Source organism: Saccostrea echinata, unplaced genomic scaffold (genome assembly GCF_033153115.1).
Source record: "Saccostrea echinata isolate AGI-Se365-2 ecotype Australia unplaced genomic scaffold, CSIRO_AGI_Sech_v1 ptg000009l, whole genome shotgun sequence".
In the NCBI taxonomy this organism is placed as follows: Eukaryota; Metazoa; Mollusca; class Bivalvia; order Ostreida; family Ostreidae; genus Saccostrea; species Saccostrea echinata.
Genome location: NW_026889758.1, coordinates 41476041 through 41498417, shown reverse-complemented (window position 1 = coordinate 41498417; position 22377 = coordinate 41476041). Strand labels below are relative to the sequence as shown.

General features: G+C 32.6%; 1 long non-coding RNA gene across 1 annotated transcript; it reads right to left on the bottom strand.

Annotated features, from left to right (window-relative positions):
* LOC133183734 (uncharacterized) lies at positions 1-4405 on the bottom strand. Its single transcript, XR_009720713.1, has 4 exons — positions 4036-4405; positions 3800-3910; positions 2325-2419; positions 1-106 (listed from the first exon to the last, which is right to left on the bottom strand). It is a non-coding gene; the product is annotated as an uncharacterized LOC133183734 (long non-coding RNA).
* Positions 4406-22377: the final 17972 nt, after the last annotated feature.

Below are 22377 nucleotides of genomic sequence, written 5' to 3'. Positions count from 1 at the left end.
CCTGTTGTACTATAACTCCTCCAGCCTTACAATATTCTATAATCATTGCTTTCATGCGATACCCCCCAGTGGATTGATGGTCTCTTTTCCAAATTATATGCACTTTCTAAAAAGAATGAATTTGTCAATTTATAAAATTTAGTATTACAAGTTAATAAAGACAGTAAAACAATGTTATCAACATTTATATGCAAATGAACCTCTGTATAAATCACTAATAAATGACTGACAACTTGTATGGAATATATCGAATACCCTTAATTTTGCATTTGGAAACTCAGCATTAAGGCCAAACAAAAAAATATGTGTGGTTCCGGTTACACCTCCAAAAAAAATAGGGTAGGTAGGGATTTTTTTTTTTTTTTTTTTTTTGTACAAAATGATTTTCTAAATTTTTCTAAATAATACCTATTTCTTTTCGTTAGCATAAGTGAACTATTTTATGTGCAGAGTGTTAGATATGTTTTCTCTTAAGCATATGGATTAGATATGTGCTTTAATGTGTGAATAAAATGTCTTGGGTATTTAAACAGTTGTTTGCTGATTCTATTCATTCGAGTTCATACTCATCTAGAAAATACAATGTTTGAAGAAAATCAGCATGAGCAAATTGAATTATTTAACAGTTATTTGGATATTATATTTTCTTTTTTTAGAATGTTAAGTGTTTACGAAGATGATATGTGCTATCCTTGTTTTTAAAGGATGATATTAATTTCAGAATTGTATATTATAAGTAAAATTAATGGATATCTTAAGCATTATACATTAAATCTTAAATATAGATCATGATTTCTCTACCGGAATCTGCTGCGGAAGTCTTTATACAGGTATATAAAATCTAAAATTGTACATTATAGAATGCAAAAAAACAGAAATATTTTGTGAAGAGCTGAGTATATAACTCATAACTAATAAATGTTTTGTTTATTTTGAATTCAGTCTTTTCCAACTATGGTTCAGAAAAGAAATGTTTTATTTGTGGATGAACAGAGTGAAGGAGAAAATAAGTGGCATTTCGATGTGGCGTTAAATATACTAGTCAACATTGGCAGGGGGCACCCTAGTTATGAATATGAAACAAATATTTTTAAATCAAAAATAATGAAAACACAATCTTTTCTTTTTGTAAAAAATAAAGTCCAAAGTGAACATCCTTTTTTTAAAATCAGTGTTTATAAATGAAATTAATTAATTACTTTTATCCAGAACAGTTCTTATTTTACTTAATAATAAATTCTGAACTATAAACTAGAAAACAGACTTGAGAGTTCTGCTAAGAGCTGTCGGAGGAAAAGAATGTGACACCTACACTTTGTACAGTAATGTTTAAAACAAAATAAATCACCTAAGCAAGATGACATAGAATCATTCAAATTTGTCAGAATTACAAATATTTAATATTATTAAAATTTTAAATCCTATCATGAAACCTTTTTGCCTCATTGAAGACTTCATACTTCCAAGCTCATTTCTCATATATATTGGTGTTTTGCAAGTTGACTTTATTCATGTAAAATCAGCAGTCTTCTTTTTCACTTTTCCTCATGAACTGTTTTTTTTTTCTACTTTCGGTTTAAAAGAAATGATCCTGATATAAATTATTTAATAGTTTACAAGTTAATCTATCTTACACATTGGGCTAATTCTTGCGTAATCAATGCAATCAAATAAATGTTTTCTCATGTTATCTTCCCCCTAACTCCAAAAAACATTACCTGGCCAGCTGCCTGTGTGCTTTCAAGCGAGAAGTGATTTCCTATCCTGACTTCACACCTTTGCGTGCATTAAATAATAAAGGGGCTAATCAGCATGCACTTGTTATAAACCAGCTGTAAACAGAGCAACTAACTGAATCTCGCCACTCTTGGGCATATTTATTTAATTTTGGCAACCAAAAAAAAAACAAACAAAAAAACATGGCGCTGGAAAATGGTATACTGCCACGCCATGCTAGCTTGCTTTAGATTTAACACCATCAAACACTTGCACTACGTGTTGAAACCATTTTTGCATGGAGGCCGCCATTGCTGGAACTAAAACTAATACCGAAGTGGATGACGGAAATCGCGGAAAATTCCGGAAAATAAATATGAATATTGCCGAAAAAAAGTTTAGGGTTGGGGATCTAAAATAGGGACGGTCAGGTAATGGGAACCACACATATTTTTTTATTTGGCCTAATAATATTCCATACATGATTGAACTGTCACCTGATGAACCTTTAATTCTTTTCTATTTTTATTTTTATATGCTTTATATGTATATGAATTATAAGAGTAAATGTAAGTCCAAAAACTTATTTTGTGACATCAATTTCATACCTGTATTTGAGTTGCCTTTTTGAGGATATACCGGGTAGATTATTCAAAGTCGATGTACATGTAGTCTTAGATGCTGCAGTTCTCTTGTACTTTAGCTATAAAATAAATCTTAATGTATACAATTGTGTAAGATGAAAGAATATTACAAACACTGCATGAAACAGACCAAAACTTTAACCAAAATATCCTCTATAATATGCTCTCTAAACTGAAGAATATGGTCATATAATTGCAGTCATATGAATTTTGTTCAATGATAAATGCAGAGAGAATTTGCAGAATATATAAAGAAAGTCTTATCGTTGGGATTGGGAAATAAGCAGGTCTAGTACAATCTCTTAATTTAGCTATATAGCTTGAAATAGCTATTTAGCTTTATTAAGCTATTCAAAATAGCTTGATTTAGCTATGTATATGCAGTTTTTCACAAAAATTATTTTGGTAAGAAATACTGACAAAAAGTTGCATGTATTTGACTATTGAAATTCATATATGTGCTATGGGCTATCGAAACAACAAGCAAAATCAAAGATAGCTCCAACTTTGCAACTTTTGATTACTTTTAAGCAAAAGATAAATTTCTATTATTTGAGTAACTGTCCACTACCTTGTGTGCATTGAGGCATGGATAAGTATGATTGCTTCTCATTGAATGTACTGAATTAATCAATTATCTTGTTGACCATAATTGCATGGCCTCCTTTATAAATTCATTGAAGAAGTAACTTATCAATTGCATATGTAGCCCAAAAACTTTTAGAACTTTGAGTACAAAGTCTCTTTTGTTTCTATTTTCCTAATTATCTCCCCTTGTTTAAGGGTCACAACCCTAGTTTTAGTGTAAACGGAAGCTCTTGGCCCAAGGATACCCTGTGACAAATTTGACAATAATTGGCCATTGGAAAGGGTTCTTGAGTTATGGCCCATATTCTAAAAAGTTTACGCACACCGCACAAATGGCCATAGCATTAGCTCTTTGGGCCTTTGGCTCAGAAGAGCTTAAAAAATGAACCTCTTACATTGATTTTTGGTCAATATTTTTTACAGTTTTTTGTATAGTTTTTTGATGAACAATATGTACAGTATTTTCACCCAAATTCCTGTATTTTGAGGACTGCTGTACAGTATTTGGGCCTAAAAATTATCACATGTATGATGTATGCAAGGAGATTTTAATGAGTGAGTTTTAAATGCATCAATTTCAGATGAGTTCAAGGTTGAGTATCATCACTGCACCAAGGTGCGACTTTTTGTGCATGCTGAGAAAAGTATAAATTTAAGAAAAAGTGTGATAAAATAGCTAAATTAAGCTATTCTGAACAGCTTAATAAAGCTATATATATAGTAAAATCAAAAGATTGTACTGGACCTGATAAGTGCTTTCAAACATTGAATACTTAAAAAACTAGACCTACTGACATGCAACAGCTAAATTTTTGTTGATAAATGAAGCGTATTCTGAACAAATTATTTACCCAAACAAAGGTGATGCTGTCACAAGATGACGTTCGTACCCATCTGACACTTACACTACTCCTCCTTAATCAGCTGGTAATAACATCATTATCCTCGAATTCAAGAAAAATCTGTTAATAAATTAGTTGGAATGATGATAACAAAACTATTCTAATCAGATACAAATGTATAATATAAGACTTCTATTTCACCCAAGAATACCCAAGAAGCAGGTGACATTCTCTGACTTGTTTACCTGTACTTCGATCGAAATTCTCCTCCTACTTGCTCGCACCCAAGCTTTTATGACCCTCAATTTATCCATCGTAAGTCGGAGAATCCTTCGGCTTTGTACAACTGCTTAAACTTTCCTTATACGCTTTGTGTAAACCATAAACATGCATAACCCAATACACATCTCCATGTGTGAGGTACCTGGAACTTAATATTATCGAAAAATCTCGCGAGTCACGTGACGAGACTTACAGACCCTAACGCAGCCCGAATTTGCTTGGTTCCAATGAAAATCTAGATAATCTTGAGGAAGGGAGCATTCATTATTTGTTGTTGTAAGAAATGCGAATAGGTGATATCACCTATTCGAATAGGTGATATCACTCATTCAAATTGAATAGGTGATATCACTTATTCGAATAGGTGATATCACTTATTCGAATAGGTGATATCACCTATTCAGCACGAATAGGTGATATCACCTATTCGAATAGGTGATATCACCTATTCATTTCGAATAGGTGATATCACCTATTCGAATAAGTGATATCACCCATTCGAATAAGTGATATCACCTATTCGAATAGGTGATATCACCTATTCGAATAGGTGATATCACCTATTCAATTTGAATGAGTGATATCACCTATTCGAATAGGTGATATCACCTATTCAAATAGGTGATATCACTTATTCGAATAGGTGATATCACTTTTTGGCAGTAAATACCAAAACGGCGCCTCATAGAAAACAGTATCTTCTTTATAATATAATATGATTATTGATAAGGAGCCTGCAATTTTGAATGGTTATCATACTAGTATATCGCTCTCAATCCAATAGCAGGAAAGAAAGAGAAAGATTTTTTTTTTTTGTATTAAGATAACTATTCAATGTTACAAAACAGATTTACATTAACTTTCCCTCTGTGACGTAACGGACTGTGAAGAGGGGGAAAACACATACAAATATGCTTTAAAACCCAGATTTTAATTCCATCTACGTGCCTATGCTCAAATTTCTTCCTGTAAACAATACCACAGCTTATGGAAGCAGGTAGGTGCCAGGTAGAAAAATTATTTATCTGGCGGCCGCCACATAAATAATTGGCGGCCGCCAGAAACCTATCTAGCGGCCGCCAAATAATTTTCTGGTGGCCGCCAGATAAAAAAATCTGGCGGCCGCCAAATAAGTTATCTGGCAGCCGCCAGATCTTTTTATTTGGCAGTCGCCAGTTATTTATCTGGCGGCCGCCAGATAAAATATTTTTTCTACATGTACCTGGCACCTACCGGCTTCCGTAACAGCTTGTGTCGTTCAGTGAATATACAATTACAATAATATAATGGAAAATAATAACTTTTTTTCAAAAATACAAAAGAATATACTTATGTGTAAATTTTTTTTTTTTTTTTTTTTTTTTACATTTTTTCCTATGTACACAACAAGGATTTATTTAATTGAGATTCAATCATCAATTCATATTATTAATGTAAGATACATTTTGACAATTATAGCAATGACAATACAGATGAAGTTGACAGAAAACTGGTAATTTCATTTTTTTATATATATGGATGACATTTTATTATCAATTAACAATGGCTACTTTCATTTATATGTCGACTCGACATATCCCAGTGAACTCGAAATGAAAGGCACCACAGATCCAAATCTGTTTCATATTTGGATGTTTTACTAACTAATGGCAAACTAATAACTAAACTATATTACAAAAGGGATGACTTTATTTTTTCCATCGTGAACTACTCTTATTTATGTAGAAATATTCCACTTACATCTGCATATATATGCTAAAAATCTACAATCAAATGCCGAGAAATATTCACAGTCAAGTTCAAGAATGCATTTAAGAAATAATGTATCATTTTTAAACATCTATCGGGATATAAATACGGGTTGGTCACGAGATCAAATTCAATAAAGCCCGAAGGGCTTTATGGTAAATTTGATCTCGTACCAACCCGTATTTATATCCCGATAGATGTTTGAAAATGATACATTATTACTTATATTTACATTTATGACTTATTCATATTTTATATTTTCCTGATTATAAGTTTTAACGTGTGAAATGTTTTTTTTTTCAAACTCAACGGCACGTATTTGATTGATTGATTGTGCGTCAACCCTTTATGACGTCATTGAGAAATTACGTCGAACGTTTATGACGCGAGGAACCCGTGTTTATACGGATATAGATATTGCTTTTAATAGTGTTATATAAAAGAAAACATTTGCAAATGTAAATATAAAAAAATGAATAACAATTACACGTGATCTATTGTATCTATCAAATTTTATGTGAAATCAGTAATTATTTGATGCGCTATCTGCGTCAGTATGCTCATTTTTACATGTCGGTCATATTTATAAGGGTCTTTGCCAAAGGATTAATATGACATACCATATTGAATACGGCTATTATTTTTTTGCCTCAATTTGCCCTAATACACTACACGTTGGAGATAACGTAGCGTGACGTTATTACATAATATTTACATTTGCAAATGTTTTCTTTAATATAACACTATTAAAAGCAACGCGTATCTATATCCGTATAAACACGGGTTCCTCGCGTCATAAACGTTCGACGTAATTTCTCAGTGACGTCATAAAGGGTCGACGCGCAATCAATAGATCAAACTTGTGCCGTTGAGTTTGAAAAAATAAAACATTTCACGCGTTAAAGGTTATAATCAGGCTAATATATAATATGATTAAGTCACAAATGTAAATATAAGTAATAAGGTATCATTTTTAAACATCTATCGGGCTATAAATACGGGTTGGTACGAGATCAAATTTACCATAAAGCCCTTCGGGCTTTATGGAATTTGATCTCGTGACCAACCCGTATTTATATCCCGATAGATGTTTAAAAATGATACCTTATTTAAGAAATAAATAACAAGTTTAAAAACTTCAATGGGAATTGAAGTGGGTCGGTCACGTGATCAAATCCTGTGAAGGCCGAAGGCCTTCTCAGAAGATTTGATCACGTACCGACCCACTTCAATTCCCATTGAAGTTTTTAAACTTGTTATTTATTACTTATATATACATTTGAGATGGACAATTGAATGTAATCGAATATAAATATTGCACTAACCGCACGTCGTAGATTTCGACAAATTACGCTAGGTGTAAATCGGCTTGAAAAGCGGTTACGCTTCAAATTCATCTGGCAAAGGATTCTGTTTTGAAGGGAATATTCTGTGAAAGGCTACTTGCGATAAATTATAGTGAGCATATTGGTGTCTGGGAATTTTTGTATTCATGAGAACCCATATCCGATGTTAAAAAACACAAGAAACACGTCCGATGTTTGATAATAAAAAGTTGGAGGAATTTCGGTAGGAAAGGGATGGATGGAGACACTTGTCCGGACCAGATAACTTGAAATCAAGTACAAAATTTGATCAAAACCATAAAATCTACGATTTCAGTAAGGCATATTTATATTAATTTATGATGTTGACATGGAGACACTGGCGACAGCTTACATTGTTAAGACAACGTCACAACGATCTCGATGATGGAGGTGTGCCTACCGAACTTCCAAAGTGCAGTGTTTGTCAGCTGTTTGTGGCGTGATTGCATTACATTGATATTTTTCAACAGATTTTCAAATTTATTGTGAGTAAAGTTTAACGAAAAAAAAATATAGCATTCAGAGGTCTGCGAGAAAAATAAGGGTAAACGTTGAGACTATGCAGCTCAGACATGGAACTTATAACATGTAGTTTTCTATTCTCTATGTAAAACCGATCAAAAACTGTATTAAATACTCGTTTACATTGTAAATAAAATGATTATTATAATTTACTAGAGTATTTTGTACATTTTTATGTATGAAAAACATGCTATATTGCTTAGTGGAGTAAGTCTTTTTATGTAGATATTACTGCGCTGTGTGATTGGGTCACGTAATGACCTATGACCTTCGAAAAACTTCATACAGTTATGAAGATATTTGCTCTCTGCATGTTTATATAATAGAGAGATACCACAAATGTATATATTTCTTAATAAAATACATTATGTAAACGTTATTTTTTTCTGTTGTTGATACTTTTCCTAAAATACAATAAAATACTATTTTAAATCTTCAAACTAATTTTCTATGTTTACAAGTTTTAGATGAAGGGAGAAAAAAAATCTAATTAACACGTTGACATATTGAAGAGACAGAGTTAGGGTTCACTGGACGTAATGATACGTGTTCTATTTATAGCGAGCGCAGCGAGCGACGCGAAGCGCCGCTCGTCACTGCGAGCTCTAACGACAACGCCTGGGCGAAGAGAAAATTCGGAATACTGCACATTCATTCAATAAAAATTTTTTCCGCAGTAATTCTGGACCCACAATGCATCGCTTCTTGTTCTCGCTGAGCACTAACTTCGTTCGCGCGGTAACAACAACTAAAAATTCACACAAAATAAACTCACCTTAATTTAATGGATATATTGCATACAGATAGTAGATTAAACGTTCTTTGTTAAAATCATTGCACTTTTTAAACTTTGTTTATGGAAATGCAGCTAACATACGACGTCATGTGACGTCACAGTCTAGACGTTCCAAATGTCTCGTGCGGGTTGAAGAGGCGGATCTTGATGAATTAATGAAGTGAACAATGCGCTCGCCCCAACGGTAGCACCGTCAACATATTAGTAAATTTGTCTAAGCCCAGTAACTGAATTTTTTAAAATAGTTCTGAAATTAATATTTAAGTTCGTTTCTAAGTGTAGCAAACAAGAAACAAATCAAAAAATAAGTCAGAGAGTAACCTGGCGTGTTTTCCGCTTATAGTGACGGAGTTTGGGTAGGGGATAAATGTATAAATACATGGTTGAAAAGTACCTAAAATAATCGTGGAAACTAAATTCATTTCAATGGTTTTCTATCGTTGAGAAGTTAATGTTTACGTGATTAAATAAATTCCGTTTTACCTAGCCAAACATGCCACATAAACTCTAAAACTTTTGTTTTTATATTTTCTAATTTCTACTTGCTTCCATTCTTCGAGATGATGAAAGAAGAATTACGATCCCGATTGCAAACAACTCAATATTTACACTTGGAAAAAGCAAAATACTGTATGTTATGTATTATTATCCCCTCGTTCAATTTTATTTACGTGATTGAAATAGGAGAAGATCACAAAATATACGAATAAATTAAAAATATAATATATATATAAATCAAGGCAGCATTCGACATCGATCCCGGTGCAATATACGTCACTTCCGCTACGCACACAATAACTCACGCACCCACTCACCCACAAGTGTGTTACTGTATTTCCTAGAACTCTGTTGCTAGGGGATAATAGTTAACGAATGTAACAAAAATATTGAGAAAAAAATATCTTGACATTTCAAATTTGCATATTTATTATAAAGCTAATAAATAGTCTATAATAATAAGTAAAACTACTAGTCCAGAGAATTTTATCGTTCAATATCTTGGCGGTTTATTGAACGCTGAATTTGCATTACGTATGTGCTCCAAAACATTCTGAATGCGAGTGCTCAATATCGAACACGCTGTGTAAACAAAAAATGCAATCTGGTCAAAGCTCAACGCAGAATTTGTTATTGGATGATGCAGATAGGTAAGATGTGTCTATTTCTTATCATTAATTAATAATTCAGTGCCTATAAGCCTCACTAAAAACCCCAATAAGCAAATCATATCGCTTGGAAGGGTCACTGGAATGATAATATTGATTAATTTTGATTGGAACATTTTGTTTTATATAAGTATGTTTCAGTAATCCGGACGGTCATTAATCCGGACATTTGGCTTGGGAACACAAGCGTCTGGATCAAGAACCTCGACTGTATACATCTGAATGACAGTTTGATTTGTGTTAGCTGGAAAAGTTGGCCAAACATGTGATGGATAGGATTTTATTCCATATCTTTTTGTTACGTGTGAAATGTATAAAACATGATATCTTTCCTGTTCGTTCGGTTGAAGAATATTAAAGATATTTAATATATATTGCAATTTATAAAAGGCTTTCTTTGGTTGTTAGTATGGGAATAAATATTGCAGCTGCTGCAGAAAAAAAATACATAACCCGCGTAATTAAGCAGGTTATGTAATTTTTTTCTGCAACAGCTGCAACGTTAATACCCGTACTAAAAAACAAAGAAAGATATTTTATTGTTTAAATTAATATATCATAATCATATTAAGTAGCATTTAGTACGTTAAATATTGTATTATTGATATGTGCGTCCTTGTATGTTTCAATGATGGAAGGGCCACTGCTCAATAAATCTATACAGGTCCCAAGACCATAAACTGAGAACATACTTAATATAAAATTTCAAATAAGAATAACTTTTGAAATAGATTTAAAAATGAAACAATATTTTCATCTTGTGTTTGTTTTCAAATATTATACAAATTTGCAAGTTTTTAAGCATGTTGGTTAAACAAAAATTAAGATATTTTGACATAAGTCTAATATTCTCAGTTTATGGTCTTGGGGTCAGGTGGCTTACTTAGCGGTGTTTACTGATTGATAAACGACCGTGGTTTTCATGAGGAATAAAGGAGACTAAATATCAATGGATTTAAATATTTGTTTCTTACTAAATTTCAGTCTGAAGTTAAAAATTATTGCATGGCATTTGTCAGGTTTTATTTTCAACTTCAGATTAATAACGACACGTTATCATTGATTTCTTGGAATCTAAAATTGTGGTATATTTCAGCAGCACAAACTTTCCAAAAAAAAATAAAAGCCCTTAGGGCAGTTTTCTTTGAAAACGCTTACACCTGGCCCCAAGACCATAAATTGAGAATAGACTTAAGTCAAAATTTAGATTTTGATTATCTTAATTTTTTAACCAACATGCTTAAAAACTTGCAAAATTTAATTTGTATAATATATGAAAACAAACACAAAATGATAATATTGTTTCATTTTTAAATCTTTTTCAAAACTTATTCTAATTTTAAATTTTATCTTAAGTATGTTCTCAGTTTATGGTCTTGGGACCTGATGTAAATGAGATATATACAACAATCTGATAAAAATTATAGTTGTTCTAATGAAAGTGACTCATTCGTGAATGACATGAATGAATTTTTATTCATAGGAAAGCATATCTGCGTTCACCTGCAATGAATTATGCTTTTCTTTTGTACTATTGTATATCTTACATGTAGGTGTAGATAAAGCAGTAAATCATTTGATTTAAAATAAAAGAAAAAAGTCGACATTTCTTTTGCGAAAACAGGTTTTTAAAAAGGTTTTTATTAAAGTTTTAATTATCTTTAGATAGTCATTTAAAAAGAATAAATTATTACCATTTTCGCAGCATTTCCCAGTTTTTCCAGGTTTACAGATGCAGCTGTCATCGGCAAATATACCTCCACTGAGGCAATTCGTATTACAAACTCTGTACTCCAGCCGCAGTGGTTTCCCGCACTGCTCCTCTACATCTTCTTCACTCCATTCTGCTAAACCACAAACCTCTCGCTTCCTGGTCTGGGACCCCCCTCCACAGGTCCAACTACAGGGACTCCACTCCGACCACGGTAACTGACCACATAATGTGATGTTTTTGCAGCCCTCTGGTATAAGGATTGCACCCGCAAAAGCAGGGAAAATCAAAATAAGAAACATCGCATTCCTGATTCCGAATAAACAACTGATCAGCTTTCTGATGGATATTTCTCTGGTTTAAACTTATGTCTTATCTTCAAATGTTATCTTTTTTTTTATTTAGGCCTATAATCTTTTCAATTTACCTGTACTTTATCTTAGAATAAAACACGCCATTGGTAGAAGATACAGAACAATAAACCTTTACATGAAGATAAAAGTTGAGCGAAAACGTAATCCTGTATCGACTTTGATGTAGGATATTTTCTTTATATTTAAGAAATAAGGTATCATTTTTAAACATCTATCGGGATATAAATACGGGTTGGTCACGAGATCAAATTCCATAAAGCCCGAAGGGCTTTATGGTAAATTTGATCTCGTACCAACCCGTATTTATAGCCCGATAGATGTTTAAAAATGATACCTTATTACTTATATTTACATTTGTGACTTATTCATATTTTATACTTGCCTGATTATAATCTTTAACGCGTGAAACGTTTTATTTTTCAAACCCAACGGCACGTGTTTGATCCTCTGATTGCGCGTCGACCCTTTATGACGTCACTGAGAAATTACGTCGAACGTTTCTGACGCGAGGAACCCGTGTTTATACGGATATAGATACGCATTGCTTTCAATAGTGTTATATAAAAGAAAACATTTGCAAATGTAAATATACTACTTTAAATCATTTAAAATTAAAAAAAATTGAAGTCTTTTTTTAAAAATAAGTACAGATACCTTTTTATCAAATCCAAAACTAAGTGATAACATTCTCAAAAGCAAGGTGATATTTCAGAGATGGGGAAAGTAAGGAGAGTAAGTTGGCCGGTTTTGAAATAATTAATACACATACACTTGAAAGTAAATTAATGATCTGTTTTAGTGCAGACTGAGAATAAACATTTTGCCTTAAGTTCTATAATTTTATGCAACGCAATTTCATATTTGTCATTTTAATTTACCTGTTCTATCTCAGATCCACAGATTTGAACTTTGAGTTTTATTTTTTAATTTAATATCTTTTTAGCCGAAAAAAGACTGATTCTGTAATAATCGTAATAATAATCCTTTAAAAACAAAGATATAGCTTGTAAATTATACGGAACATACTTACTTTCTTTAAAACAGTATGATCTTGTTTTACAAAGACAAATATTTATTGGCACAAACACAATCACAATAATTGGTCCAGCATATGAGAATCATCATTTATACAATGTTTTAGAATTTTAAAATATGTAAAGATACACTGTATGCATAAATCATACAATCATTTGTACAATAATTATATAACGCAGACATTTCTAGATAAATTACATTTGTTAATAAATGAGTGTGTTATTTTCAGTATTTCTGGACATTTGCTATAAACGCATGATTACAAGTTCACTTAATACTTGTGTTTCCTACATATAAAATGCAATCAATATGACATTAATTATAGAGCAGCAAATAAATTTATACTTCTGTAATATAAAGCATATGAAGGAAAAAATATATGAAAGCTTTGAAAATATCAATAAATTATTTGTAGATCATGAACTAAGTCCATCCTTCTTCGTTTGTGCCGCTTTTGGTACAATTGTATAGGGCATCTGACGTAATATAAGTAGTGATCAACTGATAATATATTGGTAAAATGAGACACCTGCATTATGGTTTCTCATTTTCTTTTTGATCAGGATTCACAAACTACAATTCTGGATAAAAAATACTAGTTCGCCCAAATTGAATCCCTTCCCCCACATGGAATGAGATCATCATTTTTTTTCTTTCAACTGTAAATAAAAAAGAGCTTGGGGTCGAATACTTCGAGTTTTTTTTTTTTTGGGGGGGGGGGGGTGTATTCAACAATAGCTTTCATTTAAGGAGGCTAGAGGGTCAACAAATTAACAACAAATTAACCACCAGATTTAACTTAATTTTTTAGATATGATATCTTAAGCTGTCAACTATCATTTGGCAAAGAAAAATTTCAAAAATTTTAGTTTTAAAATTTGATCATTTTCTATATCTTCATATGGAGCTCTTCTTCTAAAGGAGATCAATATAGTCTAAAAATGGCCACAACCCCCCAGCCTCTTTAATTTAATATTCCTTGAATGCACCTCACACTTTCATACACCTTTGAATTACAGACATAAGAACAAACGACATCAATGTTAGTCCTGTCTGCATAAAATAAGTCGATAATTAATTAAGCAGGGTTAAATTATATATTCTGATTTTTTTCTGTCCGTTGCAATCGTGAATTATAAGGTAGTCGGATCCTCGGGTTCTGATAATCAGCGGTTAAGTAATTGAAAATGTTCACAAAAATGTCTTTGAATTCACAAAGTGATATCTTCTTAACCATGGTATTTTTTAAAAAATAGCATCATTATAGTTAATCATATTATACTGGGAAATCTCAAATATATTTTTAGGAAACATGCATGAAAGCACCAGTTACACTGTATGCATTTTCCAATTGCAAATTTATCAGTAGCTTTATTTTAGAATTTAAAAAAAATATACGTATCCAGGCATTCGGGGAAAATTGCACGTTTTTTTTACACTTAAATTGTATTTTAGTTCTTTTATTTACTTCAATTGTGATATAGATGTAATACATAGTGTATATAGTTTGTGCTATCATTGGAAGACATCACAGATCACTTCTTATTTCATATCATGCTAATAAGCATTGGTATTAAAGGCTAGATTAAAGAAAATTTGATTTCTATAAAAATGTTTTTATTTAATATGTACTTTTATGGGTGAAAATGTTAACTTTTTACAATACAGTATCTAAGACTTCAAGGAATCTTGAAAGTGTTAGAGTGTTCGTATGAGATGAATGGAATGAAAATTGTTGAATGAAGATATTTTACTTTCAAGCTCTATTTTGAGACTTAATTTTTAAGAGTTATCCTTCATACATGAAACGGTACATTTGATTTTTTCCCTTTATTGTCCACTGCTTTCGAGAAAGCGAGGGGACATTAAATCTCATTCGTCTGTCAGTCTGTCTATCAATCACAGAAATTCAACCTTGGTCTAAACGTTTGAATGAGAAGAGAAAGGGCTGTCATATTTCACATGTATATTACCTGTGACAAGACCTTTCCAAATATACATGTACTATGATTTTTGACCCCGTGACTTTGAAGTTTGACCTACATTTCAAAATTTTATCTTTGCTTACACCTTTTGATTGATAAAAGATAGAGCTTTCATGTATATCACATATACATTATCTGTGACAAGACGTTTCCGAGTATGCAATGATTTTTGACCCCGTGACCTTGACCTTCATATTTGACCTAATTTTAGCATTTGTTATAACTTTTAAATGAGATAAGAAGGGCGTTCATATATGACATTTTGTACTACCTGTGTCAAAATTTTCCGAATTTGCTATGATAATTAACCCCGTGATCTAGCTTCACCTTCAAGTTTGACCTAATTGTTAAACATTTTATCAATGCTGCTTACTTTTGAAGGGTTGAAGATAGGGCAAATATATTTGACACGTGCATTAACCTGTGTCGATCAATTGTACTATGAATTTAACCTCATGACCCTGACTTTGGATTTGACCTAATTTTCAAAAAAAAATATTATTGCTGATAAATTTGATAGGACATTTCCACTTGATATGGTGCATTACCTGTACTCTGGCTTTTAACCTCATGGCCTTGACCTTTAAGCTTAACCTACAGTCTTTTTCAGATTAATATAACATTGATTATAACTTTTGAATGAGAGAAGATAGGCGTTTCATATTTTTACAAGTAAATTACCTATATCAACACCTTTCAGAAAGATAAATCATTTTTGATTTCATAACCTTGACCTAGAAGTTTGACCTACTTATCAAAATTTTAACTTTGGTCATAAATTTTGCTTCAGAATAGACAGGACTCTCATATTTTTTTCACATGTGCATTACTTGTGACAAGACCTTTCAGACTGTATTATGATACATGCATTTGATCTCTTGACCTTGGTCTCGAAGTTTAATGCAGTTTTGAGAAGCTTTAAGCTTTACCATAACTTTTATGAATTCAATAATCTATATTTTTTTGGTTTGATGCACAGACAAGACGGATACACAAGCAAGATAGTTACAATATGCAATAAATAATTGCATCCCAACCACTAAGGCACCAAAACCGGGGGATCAAAATTCGTTGGATTTGCTTGTTTGTCCAGAAATCATTGCTGTATACGGGCATACATACAGCGTATTTATCTAAAAGTGTTCCGTTTTCGCCAGCCTTGAGCAAAGAACGCGCTCAGTCTCCTTGGCAAGGATATACGAACTAAGGAGTATAAATAAATAATTATATAATGTGTACAGATCTTATAGGCCTTGAAACATTTCAAAAGCATTCTATACCGAATTTTACTGGTGTATTTAATTTGTCGAATCATTAAAAGGTTTGACGAATGTCCGTCAACACCTACAAAAGGGACCAGGAAGTCTTCTCACTCCACTGTTAGCAACAGGTAATCAATAATAATAAAGAGTGTTATTAGTAACACTGGAATTTGCCTCATTGAAATAATCGATCTCAGATAACTGGACCTGTCCTTTGATAACTGATTTAATAGTTCATTTAATCCTATTTTACCTCCATGGCTAAAAAAACCCCCTTTTATTATAGATACATACCCTAAATATTTATGTTCTTTGTCCATGAAATGTAAAGATAATTAATAGTATATTATGTAGATCTTGTGTATGCATCTAACCTTTGAGTAATTTTAGTCTAGAATGACCTCTTCTAAGGAAGCTTTCTTCTGAGATTTCTTTTTAATTAAGATGATTTGATTTTGACATATTATGTTATCCATCTTCGACAATGGATAGTTCTCATTATGACATACATGTACATACGTTGATGTAAATGTGTGCTGCAGTCACTCAAAAAATATACGTATACTGAGATCTGTCAATGTAGTCCAATTAAATTTCAAATAAGGTCCTGTGAATTTATTTGAAAGACATTTGCCATTTTTATTTTTGATGAAATTCAGTATATAAGCACTTTATGATACATATATGTTAGAATTTTTTTTCTTTTAAAGCTATGCATTTATCTGTATTAAATGAGGGATGATGGCTGAACAACAGTTTTTTTGTCTTGCTATCATTTCAATCATTTCTTCGACTGTTGAAGTTTTACCAATTGAAATATATTTTACATACATGTCGTTGAAATGTTAAAATATGTGGGGTTTTTTTCTAATGCAATATTAACTTATTATTGATTTTATATTATTTCTTTATGCTGCAACAACGCGTGAAAAAGCCTTGTTATTCAATTACAGGTATGGAAGATTAACAGATGAAAAGATTTAAACCATAGTCAAATGTTTGAGATTTTAGAGAAAATTTTGCTTTTATCTTATGACAGTTTATATCTTTTTCTGTTGTGATCTCTAAAAGCTGACGTAAATGGTGAGACCGGGGCTAAATAATCAAAGAAAAGGATATTTCTGTTGTTTGTTTTGCAAAGAACAGAATGATGTGATTCCGATAACTTTTTAAATATAGATGAGAAATGTTGACAACAGATATTCTCTTGAACGTCTGATACATGTAAGTTCTTGTCATTTATTATTTAAAAATTAAGCTTTGGTAGGAAAGTTTAGAATGGTACATATAACCTACCTTGGTTTATTACCCAAGCCAGAAAATCATTACCTTGACATAAAAAGGGAAATAAACAAATACAACATTAATAGAAATTTACGCTAAATTTGTTTTATGTGCCCGAAAAAATGATATGTTTTTTTCATACCAGAATTAAGATCCTCTCCACACAGCAAAGACTTCTGTTGTAATTCGGTAACAGAAAATATTATACTTGTTAAAGAGCATGTTCGTTATGTAATAAAATTTTTAACCAATGCAGACTACTGACAAGTATGCTGATGTAACAGGGTTTAAACAATCTAATTAAGATTAAGCATTTCGCAAATTCTGAGGTTCTTATAATAACCTTATCTGGAACAGTCCATTGGCTTCTGGTAATACACAGCGGCGTGATTTTTATGAGAGAAGTGTTAACGTGAAAAAACATCAGAATTTTCATATATGTTGTCTTTATACGTTTATGAAAATCTGAATACAAATTTCGTGACCATTAAAAATAGTCTTGAGTTTTTTAAAGTACGACCAAGATAATCTGTGTTAATGGGTGATATCCACCACTTCTGTATGTCGTGTATGTAAATGGCAAAGTTGTTTGTAGTTCATTTGATGTACACATAACTTTCAGAAAACGTTTCTACTCATAATGTCTGATATTAGGTAAAAAAGACATAAGGGGCGGGCCCAGGGTTTTTTTTCCCGAGGTGTGGGGAGCTGTCCACATCAATTGTAAGAAATGTCAGTCTTTGAAATATTCTGACAAGAAAAAAACACCTAAACAACTTGTCCAAACCTTAAATTCCTATTTTGTGGGGGGAGGGAGGGGGAGGGAGACCTTTCCTAAGTCAATTTTATTCAGATAGATAACTCTCCTTACTGTTTTAAGAGGGATCTGTGTTTCCTATGGGGATCCAAGATCATTTTTCGTCGTCTTTTAAATGGAAATATAATAGTTCTAAAAATTCCAAGGGTTCCGTAACTCCCATAACCTCCTCTAGATCCGCCCGTGGACGTCTTCTAAAAGCATATCTGTGGTTAAATATTCTTATTCGGAATGGGTGACCCTGAACAATCTATTGGACCTGTGCAGGTGTGCAAAAATATCCCCTGGAAATGTATCCGAGAACTGCAAAATGTGGGGGGAAAACAAGCTGAGGTTTGTATGCCCAAGTCAAAAGAGCAGAGGTACCAATGGCAGGCATTTTGAGTTGTGTTGAACCTAGCGTAGTCGAGATAAATGATCAATTCCAATGGGAGGACGAATCACACAGGAGTGACACAGCTAAGTTATGTGAGAAGCTACAAACTTATTGTTATCCTTTCCAATTAAATGTTGGAATCTCACAGATTCTGACCTTATCAGGAACCTTTTGACAAATTTCTTACGGAATTAAGATCCCTTCAGCATCATGTTATTTTATGGAACAGCCTAGGATGACACAGATAAGATTGTATTTACAATTACTGGTAAGCTACAAGAACTACTGTTAGGAGAAGACAAACTGACATGGAACAGAGCAATTCAGATATGTAGGGCTTTTGAATAGTCAAACAAACATGTGAAAAAGCTTCGAGAAAACATTACTTCATCTAGCAAAGTGGATAAACTACATGTATCTACAAACAAAGGGCAAAAAATGTTCACAAAACATAATATGACACAAAATCAGATAAGCGATTCTCTGTATCTCACCTAGGAAAAGAAAAATTGTGATTTCTGTGGATATATAGCATGAACAGGGCAAGTCAATTGTCCAGCATGGGACAAGAGATGTGAAAAGTGCAAGGACTAATAATTTAAGTCCAAATGTAAGAAAAAACATGCTGTAGGTGAAAATAGTGAAGACCGTCTCGTTAGAACACAATTGGCTCCTTGCATTGAACATTAAAGAGACAAATGACAAAGACATTAATGCGGTAATGAAAGTCAATGAGTGCGACATACGTTTTCGGCTCGATAGCGCAGCGGATGTAAACGCCATATTACAGATATATGGGAGAAAGGAAAAGATTCGTTTGTCAAATGTTCCTCTGAACATGTGGAACAATACTCGAATGAAACCCTTAGGTGAAGCTGATCTTAATGTGATAAATGTGCGCTCCAACAAAGTTCAGAAATATAGATTTGTGGTATTACAAAACAAATTACCTTCTGCTTGGCAAGGGTGCTATTCAGGACATGGGACTTGTGACTGTTAACAGTGAAAAGTTCATATCAAAATTGGGATTAGAACAGCCTTTTGGTAATTTATTTGGGGGTTGCAACTCGGAAAGTTGGCCGCCTTATGTGCAGAAATGCATGAATAGGATTAAGTCTAAAGCTATGTAACTCTGAAAGTTGAAAGTATTCAGCCCAAAGTAATTCCATACAGGATAATAGCATTTGCTATCCAGACCCTTGGAAGCAGGAAATCGATAAACTGATTGATCGAAGTGTTTTAGTACCTTTACCCGAATCGGGTGTATGGGTAAGCCAGATGACAGTGGCTCACAAGTCAAACGGCGATTTTTAGATGATGTACTGCCAAAGCTGACATTTGCTGAAGTATTCAGTAAACTCGACGTTAAGCATTCTGGCATGTATGCCTTGACCATGACGAGGAATCAAGCGAACTTAAACTATGATAACACCATTTGGGAGATACAGGTGAGATTAAACGTGTCTATTGAAATCATCAAGTGACAGCTAAAGGAAGCATTATCAGGATTGTGAGGAGAGAAGCGGATCAGAAACCCTTGGCTAGTGAAGATGCATTGCTGATGGCATGGTAATTTCAGGATGTGGTGACAGTGTAGAAACAGCGAAAGATGACAATAAATGTAGGATGCTGAAAGTTCTTCAGAGACATGAAGAAAGACACATCACGCTAAATAAGCATAAGAAAGAATCCGAACTTCGTAAAATTCTATTTCATGGACACAATTTTTTTCAGAATGGTATCAAGGTTGATGAAGCAAAGTGAAAGCTGTCCTTTAAATGACAACATTGACTGATGTATCTGGAAGCAAACGCTTAGTAGTCTCAAATCTGCAACGGTGTGTGCAAACAAATTTTCATAACGCGCGTTAGCGCGTTATGAAAATTTGTTTGCACACACCGTTGCAGTTAAGAGTCTACTTCTTTCAAAAAAAATATGATTCCATGCTTAAATATAAAGACACAGAGAATGAGTAAAACATAAGCGCTTTCATCTTCCCCGTGATGTTTTGCAATATAGTCATGGTAACGTTATTTTGACGTCATAATAACAACGTTAAAGTCTCTAATTGACATCATATTTTTCCCGTACTTTTGACAAAATAATACTAAAAAAAAATTAAAAAAAATAAATGGTGACTTAGTAAAATAATCTAAATGTACAGAAAAAATCTTTTAAATTAATTTGTTTAATTTAAGTTTGAAAGTTCTTATAAAATGTTTTTCTTTATCTCACCTTTTGATTTCATGAGAGTTATACACTTTAAAAAATGGATAGACTGTAAGTTTTATTTCCGAATAAGTCTAGGTGTTCACTAACTGTATTCGGGGGCATTAATTTGTTGTTTATTGACTCGGATCCTTTCCCATAAGGTACGTCTCGTCTTGCCAATATACGTATAGTTTTCCGCAATCAGAACATGAAATAACATACAGTTCTTGTTTGACATGATATGTTATCATTAACGGTAAACTGTTTTCTGCTGAAGTTCAAATGTTGACCTTGTTTGATATATGGACAGGTACCAAACGCGGATCCTGGCACTTGGTCACATGAAATGCCGTCTGTTCTTTTTAAAAAGAGTTGGTGAGAATTTTTCGGAGATTCTTTGGCTGCCTCCTAACATTTATGAAATTTCGATTTTTAAATATATTTGACATAGTGTCATCTGTTTTAAAAACGTCGTTTAGGTGATAAGCAACTGATGCACCGTTTTTATTTTTAGGATTATGAGTATAACAAGTGGAAGGATTTAGTAAAATTAGTATTGTTTTGATTGCTTGTATGTTGTTTTAAGTCCCATTCGAGAATTTTTCACTCATACAGAGACGTCTTGTTTTGTTGAACAGAGTTGAGGAGGTACTTTTTGTCTAAATCCATGGCTTTTTTAATAGCGCTATCAATAATTTTGTCGGGATAGCTTTGTTTCCATAGATATTCTTTCAGTTCCTTTGCCTTTTGTTTTCTGGTTGACTCATTATTAACGATGGTGTATATTCTTCTCGCTAAATTACAAGGTAAAGCTCTTTTCGTATGTCTTAGATGACACGAATTAAATTGAAGATACCGATGCGTATCTGTAGGTTTGTCATAATTATCTGTCAAAATGACATCATTTTCCTAAATTAACAGAATATCTAAAAATGAATTCTATCTGTACTTTCTTCCACTTTAAATCTGATATCAGGATTAAATTCGATCAGTAATGTTTTAAAAGTTGACAATTCGTTGTCGCCGAATTTCCATAAAATAAAACAATTGTCCAGATATCTTTTCCCAAGGAACTTGATATATTACTGTACAAGTTGATGGCATCAATTGTAATGAGTTTGCTGTTATTCTCAACTGTCTCTGGTATATGACGGAAGAAATAAAAATCATCTTGTACATAACTTTTAACTTCAGAACATAATGGTTTTAGGAGAATGTATAGTAGATTACTAAGTCTTTGCGTAGGTGCTAATGGTCCCCCTACTGTTGGTCGGAATGTGAGATCGTCTGGATAAAGACAAATTATATATTTCGAGCACTGGGATTTAATGGCCTCTTCGATTTTTATTTTTAGATTTGTGAATCTTTGGCAGTACATAAAAATTGCTTTTTTTTATATTCATAATCAGTTAAGAAGTTTACTTTTTCTGTATAACCCGATGTCGTTTTATGACCTTTTTAACAGGTTCTTTATTTTCCCCATTGTTTTTTCTATCATTGATGTTTGGTATTTCTTCGTAATACTCGGTGTTTGATAGCATATCCATTATATTAAGTGCATTCTTCTCTTCTTTTGTTAGGTTGCATTTTATTTTGCCGTTTTCGTTGTTATTATTCTGAGGCAAACTATTTAATCTATCACATACAACA